Below are 13,319 nucleotides of genomic sequence, written 5' to 3' on the forward strand. Positions count from 1 at the left end.
GTTTTGGAAACTTTACAGTGTGTTCTATCCAAATCTACCAATTATATGCATATCCTAGCTTCTGGGCCTGAGTAAAAGGTAGTTTACTTTGGGCACGCTTCTCATCCAGACGTCAAAATACTTCCCCTAAGCCATAAGAAGTTGAAATCCGTGTTCGAAGACTGATTTAAGTCTGTCAATCAATCACACAGCATCATCTGATATGGGAATTTGCAGTGTGCCAGGCTTTTATGAGAGACAATTGTCATCTAAAGCAGCATTGGTTTGGTTGTTTTCGTTCGAGATTTGTACTGTAAGCCACATGGGTACTTGTGCTGATTCATTGACTTCGCTGTTTAAAGAAGGTAGAGATTGCACACATAAAAACACTAACCACGACGTGATTTGAACACGGAACCTTCTGATCGGGAGTCAGACGCGCTACCGTTGCGCCACGAGGTCTTAGACAAAGTACATCTTTGGAGGTGATGCCTAGTTCAGATTTCGGTGACTGTATCATTTGGAATGGAGGCCTGGATCTCTGGGGAAATGTACCATCTGACAATGCCCCCTCGTCAGCATGTGCCTCTGCCCGACAGGTTAGGTGTATGAAAATAGGTAAATGCAGAGCCCGAATAGCTCAGTTGGTAGAGCATCAGACTTTTAATCTGAGGGTCCAGGGTTCAAGTCCCTGTTCGGGCGCTGCTTTAATGTTCACCTTCTTTCAGCAGGCAGTCTTTCGATACTTGCATTTTGTCAGATTTAAAAATGGCTTTAGTGCGAAAGCATACCATGCGATTATCTGAGGACAGCGCCCCGCTTACAAAAGCATACAAACATTTTCCAACCATATAGAGGAGTCACGAAAGTCAGAAATAGCTATCAAATCAATCACTTACCTTTGAAGATTTTCATCTGGTTGCAGTCACAAGAGTCTCAGCTACACAATAAATGTTTGTTTTGTTCAATAAAGTCCCTCTTTATATCCCAAAAACTCATTTTTGTTGGCTCGTTGTGTTCAGTAATCCACTGGCTCAAAGGCGGTCAAAACACGCAGACGAATACATCCGAATAGTACCGGTAAAGTTTGTTGAAACATGTCAAACGATTTTTATAATTAATCCTCAGGTTGTCAATTGTCTAAATTCTCGATAATATTTCAACCGGACAATAGCGTATTCAATAGAAAGGAAAAACAACGAAGGGCGCGCACTTGGTCATGTGCGCAAACCAACACTGCATGCTTCCTTAGTCCACTGACAGAAGGTCTCATTCTTGTTCATTTTTCAGAAAACAATCCTGAAACAATGTCTAAAGACTGTTGACATCTAGTGGAAGCCATAGGAACTGCAATCTGGGTCCTAACCCATTAGAAACTCAATAGGCATTCAATTGAAAACTTCCCACATCAAAAAAAATCCCACTTCCCGGATGGATTTTCCTCAGATTTTCACCTGCCATATCAGTTCTGTTATACTCACAGACATCATTTGAACGGTTTTGGAAACTTTACAGTGTGTTCTATCCAAATCTACCAATTATATGCATATCCTAGCTTCTGGGCCTGAGTAAAAGGCAGTTTACTTTGGGCACGCTTCTCATCCAGACGTCAAAATACTTCCCCTAAGCCATAAGAAGTTGAAATCCGTGTTCGAAGACTGATTTAAGTCTGTCAATCAATCACACAGCATCATCTGATATGGGAATTTGCAGTGTGCCAGGCTTTTATGAGAGAGAATTGTCATCTAAAGCAGCATTGGTTTGGTTGTTTTCGTTCGAGATTTGTACTGTAAGCCACATTGGTACTTGTGCTGATTCATTGACTTCGCTGTTTAAAGAAGGTAGAGATTGCACACATAAAAACACTAACCACGACGTGATTTGAACACGGAACCTTCTGATCTGGAGTCAGACGCAATACCGTGGCGCCACGAGGTCTTAGAAAAAATGCATCTTTGGAGGTGATGCCTAGTTCAGATTTCGTTGACTGTATCATTTGGAATGGAGGCCTGGATCTCTGGGGAAATGTACCATCTGACAATGCCCCCTCGTCAGCACGTGCCTCTGCCCGACAGGTTAGGTGTATGAAAATAGGTAAATGCAGAGCCCGAATAGCTCAGTCGGTAGAGCATCAGACTTTTAATCTGAGGGTCCAGGGTTCAAGTCCCTGTTCGGGCGCTGCTTTAATGTTCACCTTCTTTCAGCAGGCAGTCTTTCGATACTTGCATTTTGTCAGATTTAAAAATGGCTTTAGTGCGAAAGCATACCATGCGATTATCTGAGGACAGCGCCCCGCTTACAAAAGCATACAAACATTTTCCAACCATATAGAGGAGTCACGAAAGTCAGAAATAGCTATCAAATCAATCACTTACCTTTGAAGATTTTCATCTGGTTGCAGTCACAAGAGTCTCAGCTACACAATAAATGTTTGTTTTGTTCAATAAAGTCCCTCTTTATATCCAAAAACTCAGTTTTGTTGGCGCGTTGTGTTCAGTAATCCACTGGCTCAAATGCGGTCAAAACACGCAGACGAATACATCCGAATAGTACCGGTAAAGTTTGTTGAAACATGTCAAACGATTTTTATAATTAATCCTCAGGTTGTCAATTGTCTAAATTCTCGATAATATTTCAACCGGACAATAGCGTATTCAATAGAAAGGAATAACAACGAAGGGCGCGCACTTGGTCATGTGCGCAAACCAACACTGCATGCTTCCTTAGTCCACTGACAGAAGGTCTCATTCTTGTTCATTTTTCAGAAAACAATCCTGAAACAATGTCTAAAGACTGTTGACATCTAGTGGAAGCCATAGGAACTGCAATCTGGGTCCTAACCCATTAGAAACTCAATAGGCATTCAATTGAAAACTTCCCACATCAAAAAAAATCCCACTTCCCGGATGGATTTTCCTCAGATTTTCACCTGCCATATCAGTTCTGTTATACTCACAGACATCATTTGAACAGTTTTGGAAACTTTACAGTGTGTTCTATCCAAATCTACCAATTATATGCATATCCTAGGTTCTGGGCCTGAGTAAAAGGCAGTTTACTTTGGGCACGCTTCTCATCCAGACGTCAAAATACTTCCCCTAAGCCATAAGAAGTTGAAATCCGTGTTCGAAGACTGATTTAAGTCTGTCAATCAATCACACAGCATCATCTGATATGAGAATTTGCAGTGTGCCAGGCTTTTATGAGAGACAATTGTCATCTAAAGCAGCATTGGTTTGGTTGTTTTCGTTCGAGATTTGTACTGTAAGCCACATGGGTACTTGTGCTGATTCATTGACTTCGCTGTTTAAAGAAGGTAGAGATTGCACACATAAAAACACTAACCACGACGTGATTTGAACACGGAACCTTCTGATAAAGAGTCAGACGCGCTACCGTTGCGCCACGAGGTCTTAGACAAAATGCATCTTTGGAGGTGATGCCTAGTTCAGATTTCGGTGACTGTATCATTTGGAATGGAGGCCTGGATCTCTGGGGAAATGTACCATCTGACAATGCCCCCTCGTCAGCATGTGCCTCTGCCCGACAGGTTAGGTGTATGAAAATAGGTAAATGCAGAGCCCGAATAGCTCAGTTGGTAGAGCATCAGACTTTTAATCTGAGGGTCCAGGGTTCAAGTCCCTGTTCGGGCGCTGCTTTAATGTTCACCTTCTTTCAGCAGGCAGTCTTTCGATACTTGCATTTTGTCAGATTTAAAAATGGCTTTAGTGCGAAAGCATACCATGCGATTATCTGAGGACAGCGCCCCGCTTACAAAAGCATACAAACATTTTCCAACCATATAGAGGAGTCACGAAAGTCAGAAATAGCTATCAAATCAATCACTTACCTTTGAAGATTTTCATCTGGTTGCAGTCACAAGAGTCTCAGCTACACAATAAATGTTTGTTTTGTTCAATAAAGTCCCTCTTTATATCCCAAAAACTCAGTTTTGTTGGCTCGTTGTGTTCAGTAATCCACTGGCTCAAAGACGGTCAAAACACGCAGACGAATACGTCCGAATAGTACCGGTAACGTTTGTTGAAACATGTCAAACGATTTTTATAATTAATCCTCAGTTTGTCAATTGTCTAAATACGCGATAATATTTCAACCGGACAATAGCGTATTCAATAGAAAGGAAAAACAACGAAGGGCGCGCACTTGGTCATGTGCGCAAACCAGCACTGCATGCTTCCTCAGTCCACTGACAGAAGGTCTCATTCTTCTTCATTTTTCAGAAAACAATCCTGAAACAATGTCTAAAGACTGTTGACATCTAGTGGAAGCCATAGGAACTGCAATCTTGGTCCTAACCCATTAGAAACTCAATAGGCATTCAATTGAAAACTTCCCACATCAAAAAAAATCCCACTTCCCGGATGGATTTTCCTCAGATTTTCACCTGCCATATCAGTTCTGTTATACTCACAGACATCATTTGAACGGTTTTGGAAACTTTACAGTGTGTTCTATCCAAATCTACCAATTATATGCATATCCTAGCTTCTGGGCCTGAGTAAAAGGTAGTTTACTTTGGGCACGCTTCTCATCCAGACGTCAAAATACTTCCCCTAAGCCATAAGAAGTTGAAATCCGTGTTCGAAGACTGATTTAAGTCTGTCAATCAATCACACAGCATCATCTGATATGGGAATTTGCAGTGTGCCAGGCTTTTATGAGAGACAATTGTCATCTAAAGCAGCATTGGTTTGGTTGTTTTCGTTCGAGATTTGTACTGTAAGCCACATGGGTACTTGTGCTGATTCATTGACTTCGCTGTTTAAAGAAGGTAGAGATTGCACACATAAAAACACTAACCACGACGTGATTTGAACACGGAACCTTCTGATCGGGAGTCAGACGCGCTACCGTTGCGCCACGAGGTCTTAGACAAAATGCATCTTTGGAGGTGATGCCTAGTTCAGATTTCGGTGACTGTATCATTTGGAATGGAGGCCTGGATCTCTTGGGAAATGTACCATCTGACAATGCCCCCTCGTCAGCATGTGCCTCTGCCCGACAGGTTAGGTGTATGAAAATAGGTAAATGCAGAGCCCGAATAGCTCAGTCGGTAGAGCATCAGACTTTTAATCTGAGGGTCCAGGGTTCAAGTCCCTGTTCGGGCGCTGCTTTAATGTTCACCTTCTTTCAGCAGGCAGTCTTTCGATACTTGCATTTTGTCAGATTTAAAAATGGCTTTAGTGCGAAAGCATACCATGCGATTATCTGAGGACAGCGCCCCGCTTACAAAAGCATACAAACATTTTCCAACCATATAGAGGAGTCACGAAAGTCAGAAATAGCTATCAAATCAATCACTTACCTTTGAAGATTTTCATCTGGTTGCAGTCACAAGAGTCTCAGCTACACAATAAATGTTTGTTTTGTTCAATAAAGTCCCTCTTTATATCCAAAAACTCAGTTTTGTTGGCGCGTTGTGTTCAGTAATCCACTGGCTCAAATGCGGTCAAAACACGCAGACGAATACATCCGAATAGTACCGGTAAAGTTTGTTGAAACATGTCAAACGATTTTTATAATTAATCCTCAGGTTGTCAATTGTCTAAATTCTCGATAATATTTCAACCGGACAATAGCGTATTCAATAGAAAGGAAAAACAACGAAGGGCGCGCACTTGGTCATGTGCGCAAACCAGCACTGCATGCTTCCTCAGTCCACTGACTCAAGGTCTCATTCTTCTTCATTTTTCAGAAAACAATCCTGAAACAATGTCTAAAGACTGTTGACATCTAGTGGAAGCCATAGGAACTGCAATCTTGGTCCTAACCCATTAGAAACTCAATAGGCATTCAATTGAAAACTTCCCACATCAAAAAAAATCCCACTTCCCGGATGGATTTTCCTCAGATTTTCACCTGCCATATCAGTTCTGTTATACTCACAGACATCATTTGAACGGTTTTGGAAACTTTACAGTGTGTTCTATCCAAATCTACCAATTATATGCATATCCTAGCTTCTGGGCCTGAGTAAAAGGCAGTTTACTTTGGGCACGCTTCTCATCCAGACGTCAAAATACTTCCCCTAAGCCATAAGAAGTTGAAATCCGTGTTCGAAGACTGATTTAAGTCTGTCAATCAATCACACAGCATCATCTGATATGGGAATTTGCAGTGTGCCAGGCTTTTATGAGAGAGAATTGTCATCTAAAGCAGCATTGGTTTGGTTGTTTTCGTTCGAGATTTGTACTGTAAGCCACATTGGTACTTGTGCTGATTCATTGACTTCGCTGTTTAAAGAAGGTAGAGATTGCACACATAAAAACACTAACCACGACGTGATTTGAACACGGAACCTTCTGATCTGGAGTCAGACGCAATACCGTGGCGCCACGAGGTCTTAGAAAAAATGCATCTTTGGAGGTGATGCCTAGTTCAGATTTCGTTGACTGTATCATTTGGAATGGAGGCCTGGATCTCTGGGGAAATGTACCATCTGACAATGCCCCCTCGTCAGCACGTGCCTCTGCCCGACAGGTTAGGTGTATGAAAATAGGTAAATGCAGAGCCCGAATAGCTCAGTCGGTAGAGCATCAGACTTTTAATCTGAGGGTCCAGGGTTCAAGTCCCTGTTCGGGCGCTGCTTTAATGTTCACCTTCTTTCAGCAGGCAGTCTTTCGATACTTGCATTTTGTCAGATTTAAAAATGGCTTTAGTGCGAAAGCATACCATGCGATTATCTGAGGACAGCGCCCCGCTTACAAAAGCATACAAACATTTTCCAACCATATAGAGGAGTCACGAAAGTCAGAAATAGCTATCAAATCAATCACTTACCTTTGAAGATTTTCATCTGGTTGCAGTCACAAGAGTCTCAGCTACACAATAAATGTTTGTTTTGTTCAATAAAGTCCCTCTTTATATCCAAAAACTCAGTTTTGTTGGCGCGTTGTGTTCAGTAATCCACTGGCTCAAATGCGGTCAAAACACGCAGACGAATACATCCGAATAGTACCGGTAAAGTTTGTTGAAACATGTCAAACGATTTTTATAATTAATCCTCAGGTTGTCAATTGTCTAAATTCTCGATAATATTTCAACCGGACAATAGCGTATTCAATAGAAAGGAATAACAACGAAGGGCGCGCACTTGGTCATGTGCGCAAACCAACACTGCATGCTTCCTTAGTCCACTGACAGAAGGTCTCATTCTTGTTCATTTTTCAGAAAACAATCCTGAAACAATGTCTAAAGACTGTTGACATCTAGTGGAAGCCATAGGAACTGCAATCTGGGTCCTAACCCATTAGAAACTCAATAGGCATTCAATTGAAAACTTCCCACATCAAAAAAAATCCCACTTCCCGGATGGATTTTCCTCAGATTTTCACCTGCCATATCAGTTCTGTTATACTCACAGACATCATTTGAACGGTTTTGGAAACTTTACAGTGTGTTCTATCCAAATCTACCAATTATATGCATATCCTAGCTTCTGGGCCTGAGTAAAAGGTAGTTTACTTTGGGCACGCTTCTCATCCAGACGTCAAAATACTTCCCCTAAGCCATAAGAAGTTGAAATCCGTGTTCGAAGACTGATTTAAGTCTGTCAATCAATCACACAGCATCATCTGATATGGGAATTTGCAGTGTGCCAGGCTTTTATGAGAGACAATTGTCATCTAAAGCAGCATTGGTTTGGTTGTTTTCGTTCGAGATTTGTACTGTAAGCCACATGGGTACTTGTGCTGATTCATTGACTTCGCTGTTTAAAGAAGGTAGAGATTGCACACATAAAAACACTAACCACGACGTGATTTGAACACGGAACCTTCTGATCGGGAGTCAGACGCGCTACCGTTGCGCCACGAGGTCTTAGACAAAATGCATCTTTGGAGGTGATGCCTAGTTCAGATTTCGGTGACTGTATCATTTGGAATGGAGGCCTGGATCTCTTGGGAAATGTACCATCTGACAATGCCCCCTCGTCAGCATGTGCCTCTGCCCGACAGGTTAGGTGTATGAAAATAGGTAAATGCAGAGCCCGAATAGCTCAGTCGGTAGAGCATCAGACTTTTAATCTGAGGGTCCAGGGTTCAAGTCCCTGTTCGGGCGCTGCTTTAATGTTCACCTTCTTTCAGCAGGCAGTCTTTCGATACTTGCATTTTGTCAGATTTAAAAATGGCTTTAGTGCGAAAGCATACCATGCGATTATCTGAGGACAGCGCCCCGCTTACAAAAGCATACAAACATTTTCCAACCATATAGAGGAGTCACGAAAGTCAGAAATAGCTATCAAATCAATCACTTACCTTTGAAGATTTTCATCTGGTTGCAGTCACAAGAGTCTCAGCTACACAATAAATGTTTGTTTTGTTCAATAAAGTCCCTCTTTATATCCAAAAACTCAGTTTTGTTGGCGCGTTGTGTTCAGTAATCCACTGGCTCAAATGCGGTCAAAACACGCAGACGAATACATCCGAATAGTACCGGTAAAGTTTGTTGAAACATGTCAAACGATTTTTATAATTAATCCTCAGGTTGTCAATTGTCTAAATTCTCGATAATATTTCAACCGGACAATAGCGTATTCAATAGAAAGGAAAAACAACGAAGGGCGCGCACTTGGTCATGTGCGCAAACCAGCACTGCATGCTTCCTCAGTCCACTGACTCAAGGTCTCATTCTTCTTCATTTTTCAGAAAACAATCCTGAAACAATGTCTAAAGACTGTTGACATCTAGTGGAAGCCATAGGAACTGCAATCTTGGTCCTAACCCATTAGAAACTCAATAGGCATTCAATTGAAAACTTCCCACATCAAAAAAAATCCCACTTCCCGGATGGATTTTCCTCAGATTTTCACCTGCCATATCAGTTCTGTTATACTCACAGACATCATTTGAACGGTTTTGGAAACTTTACAGTGTGTTCTATCCAAATCTACCAATTATATGCATATCCTAGCTTCTGGGCCTGAGTAAAAGGCAGTTTACTTTGGGCACGCTTCTCATCCAGACGTCAAAATACTTCCCCTAAGCCATAAGAAGTTGAAATCCGTGTTCGAAGACTGATTTAAGTCTGTCAATCAATCACACAGCATCATCTGATATGGGAATTTGCAGTGTGCCAGGCTTTTATGAGAGAGAATTGTCATCTAAAGCAGCATTGGTTTGGTTGTTTTCGTTCGAGATTTGTACTGTAAGCCACATTGGTACTTGTGCTGATTCATTGACTTCGCTGTTTAAAGAAGGTAGAGATTGCACACATAAAAACACTAACCATGAAGTGACTTGAACACGGAACCTTCTGATCTGGAGTCAGATGCGCTACCGTTGCGCCACGAGGTCTTAGACAAAATGCATCTTTGGAGGTGATGCCTAGTTCAGATTTCGGTGACTGTATCATTTGGAATGGAGGCCTGGATCTCTGGGGAAATGTACCATCTGACAATGCCCCCTCGTCAGCACGTGCCTCTGCCCGACAGGTTAGGTGTATGAAAATAGGTAAATGCAGAGCCTGAATAGCTCAGTCGGTAGAGCATCAGACTTTTAATCTGAGGGTCCAGGGTTCAAGTCCCTGTTCGGGCGCTGCTTTAATGTTCACCTTCTTTCAGCAGGCAGTCTTTCGATACTTGCATTTTGTCAGATTTAAAAATGGCTTTAGTGCGAAAGCATACCATGCGATTATCTGAGGACAGCGCCCCGCTTACAAAAGCATACAAACATTTTCCAACCATATAGAGGAGTCACGAAAGTCAGAAATAGCTATCAAATCAATCACTTACCTTTGAAGATTTTCATCTGGTTGCAGTCACAAGAGTCTCAGCTACACAATAAATGTTTGTTTTGTTCAATAAAGTCCCTCTTTATATCCCAAAAACTCAGTTTTGTTGGCTCGTTGTGTTCAGTAATCCACTGGCTCAAAGACGGTCAAAACACGCAGACGAATACGTCCGAATAGTACCGGTAACGTTTGTTGAAACATGTCAAACGATTTTTATAATTAATCCTCAGTTTGTCAATTGTCTAAATACGCGATAATATTTCAACCGGACAATAGCGTATTCAATAGAAAGGAAAAACAACGAAGGGCGCGCACTTGGTCATGTGCGCAAACCAGCACTGCATGCTTACTCAGTCCACTGACAGAAGGTCTCATTCTTCTTCATTTTTCAGAAAACAATCCTGAAACAATGTCTAAAGACTGTTGACATCTAGTGGAAGCCATAGGAACTGCAATCTTGGTCCTAACCCATTAGAAACTCAATAGGCATTCAATTGAAAACTTCCCACATCAAAAAAAATCCCACTTCCCGGATGGATTTTCCTCAGATTTTCACCTGCCATATCAGTTCTGTTATACTCACAGACATCATTTGAACGGTTTTGGAAACTTTACAGTGTGTTCTATCCAAATCTACCAATTATATGCATATCCTAGCTTCTGGGCCTGAGTAAAAGGTAGTTTACTTTGGGCACGCTTCTCATCCAGACGTCAAAATACTTCCCCTAAGCCATAAGAAGTTGAAATCCGTGTTCGAAGACTGATTTAAGTCTGTCAATCAATCACACAGCATCATCTGATATGGGAATTTGCAGTGTGCCAGGCTTTTATGAGAGACAATTGTCATCTAAAGCAGCATTGGTTTGGTTGTTTTCGTTCGAGATTTGTACTGTAAGCCACATTGGTACTTGTGCTGATTCATTGACTTCGCTGTTTAAAGAAGGTAGAGATTGCACACATAAAAACACTAACCATGAAGTGACTTGAACACGGAACCTTCTGATCTGGAGTCAGATGCGCTACCGTTGCGCCACGAGGTCTTAGACAAAATGCATCTTTGGAGGTGATGCCTAGTTCAGATTTCGGTGACTGTATCATTTGGAATGGAGGCCTGGATCTCTGGGGAAATGTACCATCTGACAATGCCCCCTCGTCAGCACGTGCCTCTGCCCGACAGGTTAGGTGTATGAAAATAGGTAAATGCAGAGCCCGAATAGCTCAGTCGGTAGAGCATCAGACTTTTAATCTGAGGGTCCAGGGTTCAAGTCCCTGTTCGGGCGCTGCTTTAATGTTCACCTTCTTTCAGCAGGCAGTCTTTCGATACTTGCATTTTGTCAGATTTAAAAATGGCTTTAGTGCGAAAGCATACCATGCGATTATCTGAGGACAGCGCCCCGCTTACAAAAGCATACAAACATTTTCCAACCATATAGAGGAGTCACGAAAGTCAGAAATAGCTATCAAATCAATCACTTACCTTTGAAGATTTTCATCTGGTTGCAGTCACAAGAGTCTCAGCTACACAATAAATGTTTGTTTTGTTCAATAAAGTCCCTCTTTATATCCCAAAAACTCAGTTTTGTTGGCTCGTTGTGTTCAGTAATCCACTGGCTCAAAGACGGTCAAAACACGCAGACGAATACGTCCGAATAGTACCGGTAACGTTTGTTGAAACATGTCAAACGATTTTTATAATTAATCCTCAGTTTGTCAATTGTCTAAATACGCGATAATATTTCAACCGGACAATAGCGTATTCAATAGAAAGGAAAAACAACGAAGGGCGCGCACTTGGTCATGTGCGCAAACCAGCACTGCATGCTTACTCAGTCCACTGACAGAAGGTCTCATTCTTCTTCATTTTTCAGAAAACAATCCTGAAACAATGTCTAAAGACTGTTGACATCTAGTGGAAGCCATAGGAACTGCAATCTTGGTCCTAACCCATTAGAAACTCAATAGGCATTCAATTGAAAACTTCCCACATCAAAAAAAATCCCACTTCCCGGATGGATTTTCCTCAGATTTTCACCTGCCATATCAGTTCTGTTATACTCACAGACATCATTTGAACGGTTTTGGAAACTTTACAGTGTGTTCTATCCAAATCTACCAATTATATGCATATCCTAGCTTCTGGGCCTGAGTAAAAGGTAGTTTACTTTGGGCACGCTTCTCATCCAGACGTCAAAATACTTCCCCTAAGCCATAAGAAGTTGAAATCCGTGTTCGAAGACTGATTTAAGTCTGTCAATCAATCACACAGCATCATCTGATATGGGAATTTGCAGTGTGCCAGGCTTTTATGAGAGACAATTGTCATCTAAAGCAGCATTGGTTTGGTTGTTTTCGTTCGAGATTTGTACTGTAAGCCACATTGGTACTTGTGCTGATTCATTGACTTCGCTGTTTAAAGAAGGTAGAGATTGCACACATAAAAACACTAACCATGAAGTGATTTGAACACGGAACCTTCTGATCTGGAGTCAGATGCGCTACCGTTGCGCCACGAGGTCTTAGACAAAATGCATCTTTGGAGGTGATGCCTAGTTCAGATTTCGGTGACTGTATCATTTGGAATGGAGGCCTGGATCTCTGGGGAAATGTACCATCTGACAATGCCCCCTCGTCAGCACGTGCCTCTGCCCGACAGGTTAGGTGTATGAAAATAGGTAAATGCAGACCCCGAATAGCTCAGTCGGTAGAGCATCAGACTTTTAATCTGAGGGTCCAGGGTTCAAGTCCCTGTTCGGGCGCTGCTTTAATGTTCACCTTCTTTCAGCAGGCAGTCTTTCGATACTTGCATTTTGTCAGATTTAAAAATGGCTTTAGTGCGAAAGCATACCATGCGATTATCTGAGGACAGCGCCCCGCTTACAAAAGCATACAAACATTTTCCAACCATATAGAGGAGTCACGAAAGTCAGAAATAGCTATCAAATCAATCACTTACCTTTGAAGATTTTCATCTGGTTGCAGTCACAAGAGTCTCAGCTACACAATAAATGTTTGTTTTGTTCAATAAAGTCCCTCTTTATATCCCAAAAACTCAGTTTTGTTGGCTCGTTGTGTTCAGTAATCCACTGGCTCAAAGACGGTCAAAACACGCAGACGAATACGTCCGAATAGTACCGGTAACGTTTGTTGAAACATGTCAAACGATTTTTATAATTAATCCTCAGTTTGTCAATTGTCTAAATACGCGATAATATTTCAACCGGACAATAGCGTATTCAATAGAAAGGAAAAACAACGAAGGGCGCGCACTTGGTCATGTGCGCAAACCAGCACTGCATGCTTACTCAGTCCACTGACAGAAGGTCTCATTCTTCTTCATTTTTCAGAAAACAATCCTGAAACAATGTCTAAAGACTGTTGACATCTAGTGGAAGCCATAGGAACTGCAATCTTGGTCCTAACCCATTAGAAACTCAATAGGCATTCAATTGAAAACTTCCCACATCAAAAAAAATCCCACTTCCCGGATGGATTTTCCTCAGATTTTCACCTGCCATATCAGTTCTGTTATACTCACAGACATCATTTGAACGGTTTTGGAAACTTTACAGTGTGTTCTATCCAAATCTACC

The 13,319-nt window shown here is 41.7% G+C and overlaps 13 non-coding genes across 13 annotated transcripts; 9 read left to right on the forward strand and 4 right to left on the reverse strand.

The window, feature by feature from the left end:
* Positions 1-369: 369 nt before the first annotated feature.
* Positions 370-441, reverse strand: trnag-ccc (transfer RNA glycine (anticodon CCC)). Its single transcript has one exon. It is a non-coding gene; the product is annotated as a tRNA-Gly (tRNA).
* Positions 442-608: 167 nt separating this feature from the next.
* Positions 609-681, forward strand: trnak-uuu (transfer RNA lysine (anticodon UUU)). The gene has a single exon. It is a non-coding gene; the product is annotated as a tRNA-Lys (tRNA).
* A 1,403-nt stretch (positions 682-2,084) lies between these two features.
* trnak-uuu (transfer RNA lysine (anticodon UUU)) lies at positions 2,085-2,157 on the forward strand. Its single transcript has one exon. It is a non-coding gene; the product is annotated as a tRNA-Lys (tRNA).
* A 1,163-nt stretch (positions 2,158-3,320) lies between these two features.
* Positions 3,321-3,392, reverse strand: trnak-cuu (transfer RNA lysine (anticodon CUU)). Its single transcript has one exon. It is a non-coding gene; the product is annotated as a tRNA-Lys (tRNA).
* A 167-nt stretch (positions 3,393-3,559) lies between these two features.
* On the forward strand, positions 3,560-3,632 carry trnak-uuu (transfer RNA lysine (anticodon UUU)). The gene has a single exon. It is a non-coding gene; the product is annotated as a tRNA-Lys (tRNA).
* A 1,164-nt stretch (positions 3,633-4,796) lies between these two features.
* trnag-ccc (transfer RNA glycine (anticodon CCC)) lies at positions 4,797-4,868 on the reverse strand. Its single transcript has one exon. It is a non-coding gene; the product is annotated as a tRNA-Gly (tRNA).
* Positions 4,869-5,035: 167 nt separating this feature from the next.
* On the forward strand, positions 5,036-5,108 carry trnak-uuu (transfer RNA lysine (anticodon UUU)). Its single transcript has one exon. It is a non-coding gene; the product is annotated as a tRNA-Lys (tRNA).
* A 1,402-nt stretch (positions 5,109-6,510) lies between these two features.
* trnak-uuu (transfer RNA lysine (anticodon UUU)) lies at positions 6,511-6,583 on the forward strand. The gene has a single exon. It is a non-coding gene; the product is annotated as a tRNA-Lys (tRNA).
* Positions 6,584-7,746: 1,163 nt separating this feature from the next.
* Positions 7,747-7,818, reverse strand: trnag-ccc (transfer RNA glycine (anticodon CCC)). Its single transcript has one exon. It is a non-coding gene; the product is annotated as a tRNA-Gly (tRNA).
* Positions 7,819-7,985: 167 nt separating this feature from the next.
* Positions 7,986-8,058, forward strand: trnak-uuu (transfer RNA lysine (anticodon UUU)). The gene has a single exon. It is a non-coding gene; the product is annotated as a tRNA-Lys (tRNA).
* Positions 8,059-9,460: 1,402 nt separating this feature from the next.
* On the forward strand, positions 9,461-9,533 carry trnak-uuu (transfer RNA lysine (anticodon UUU)). The gene has a single exon. It is a non-coding gene; the product is annotated as a tRNA-Lys (tRNA).
* A 1,403-nt stretch (positions 9,534-10,936) lies between these two features.
* On the forward strand, positions 10,937-11,009 carry trnak-uuu (transfer RNA lysine (anticodon UUU)). The gene has a single exon. It is a non-coding gene; the product is annotated as a tRNA-Lys (tRNA).
* A 1,403-nt stretch (positions 11,010-12,412) lies between these two features.
* trnak-uuu (transfer RNA lysine (anticodon UUU)) lies at positions 12,413-12,485 on the forward strand. The gene has a single exon. It is a non-coding gene; the product is annotated as a tRNA-Lys (tRNA).
* Positions 12,486-13,319: the final 834 nt, after the last annotated feature.

Source organism: Salmo salar, chromosome 03 (genome assembly GCF_965601325.2).
Source record: "Salmo salar chromosome 03, fSalSal1, whole genome shotgun sequence".
NCBI classification, from domain to species: domain Eukaryota; kingdom Metazoa; phylum Chordata; class Actinopteri; order Salmoniformes; family Salmonidae; genus Salmo; species Salmo salar.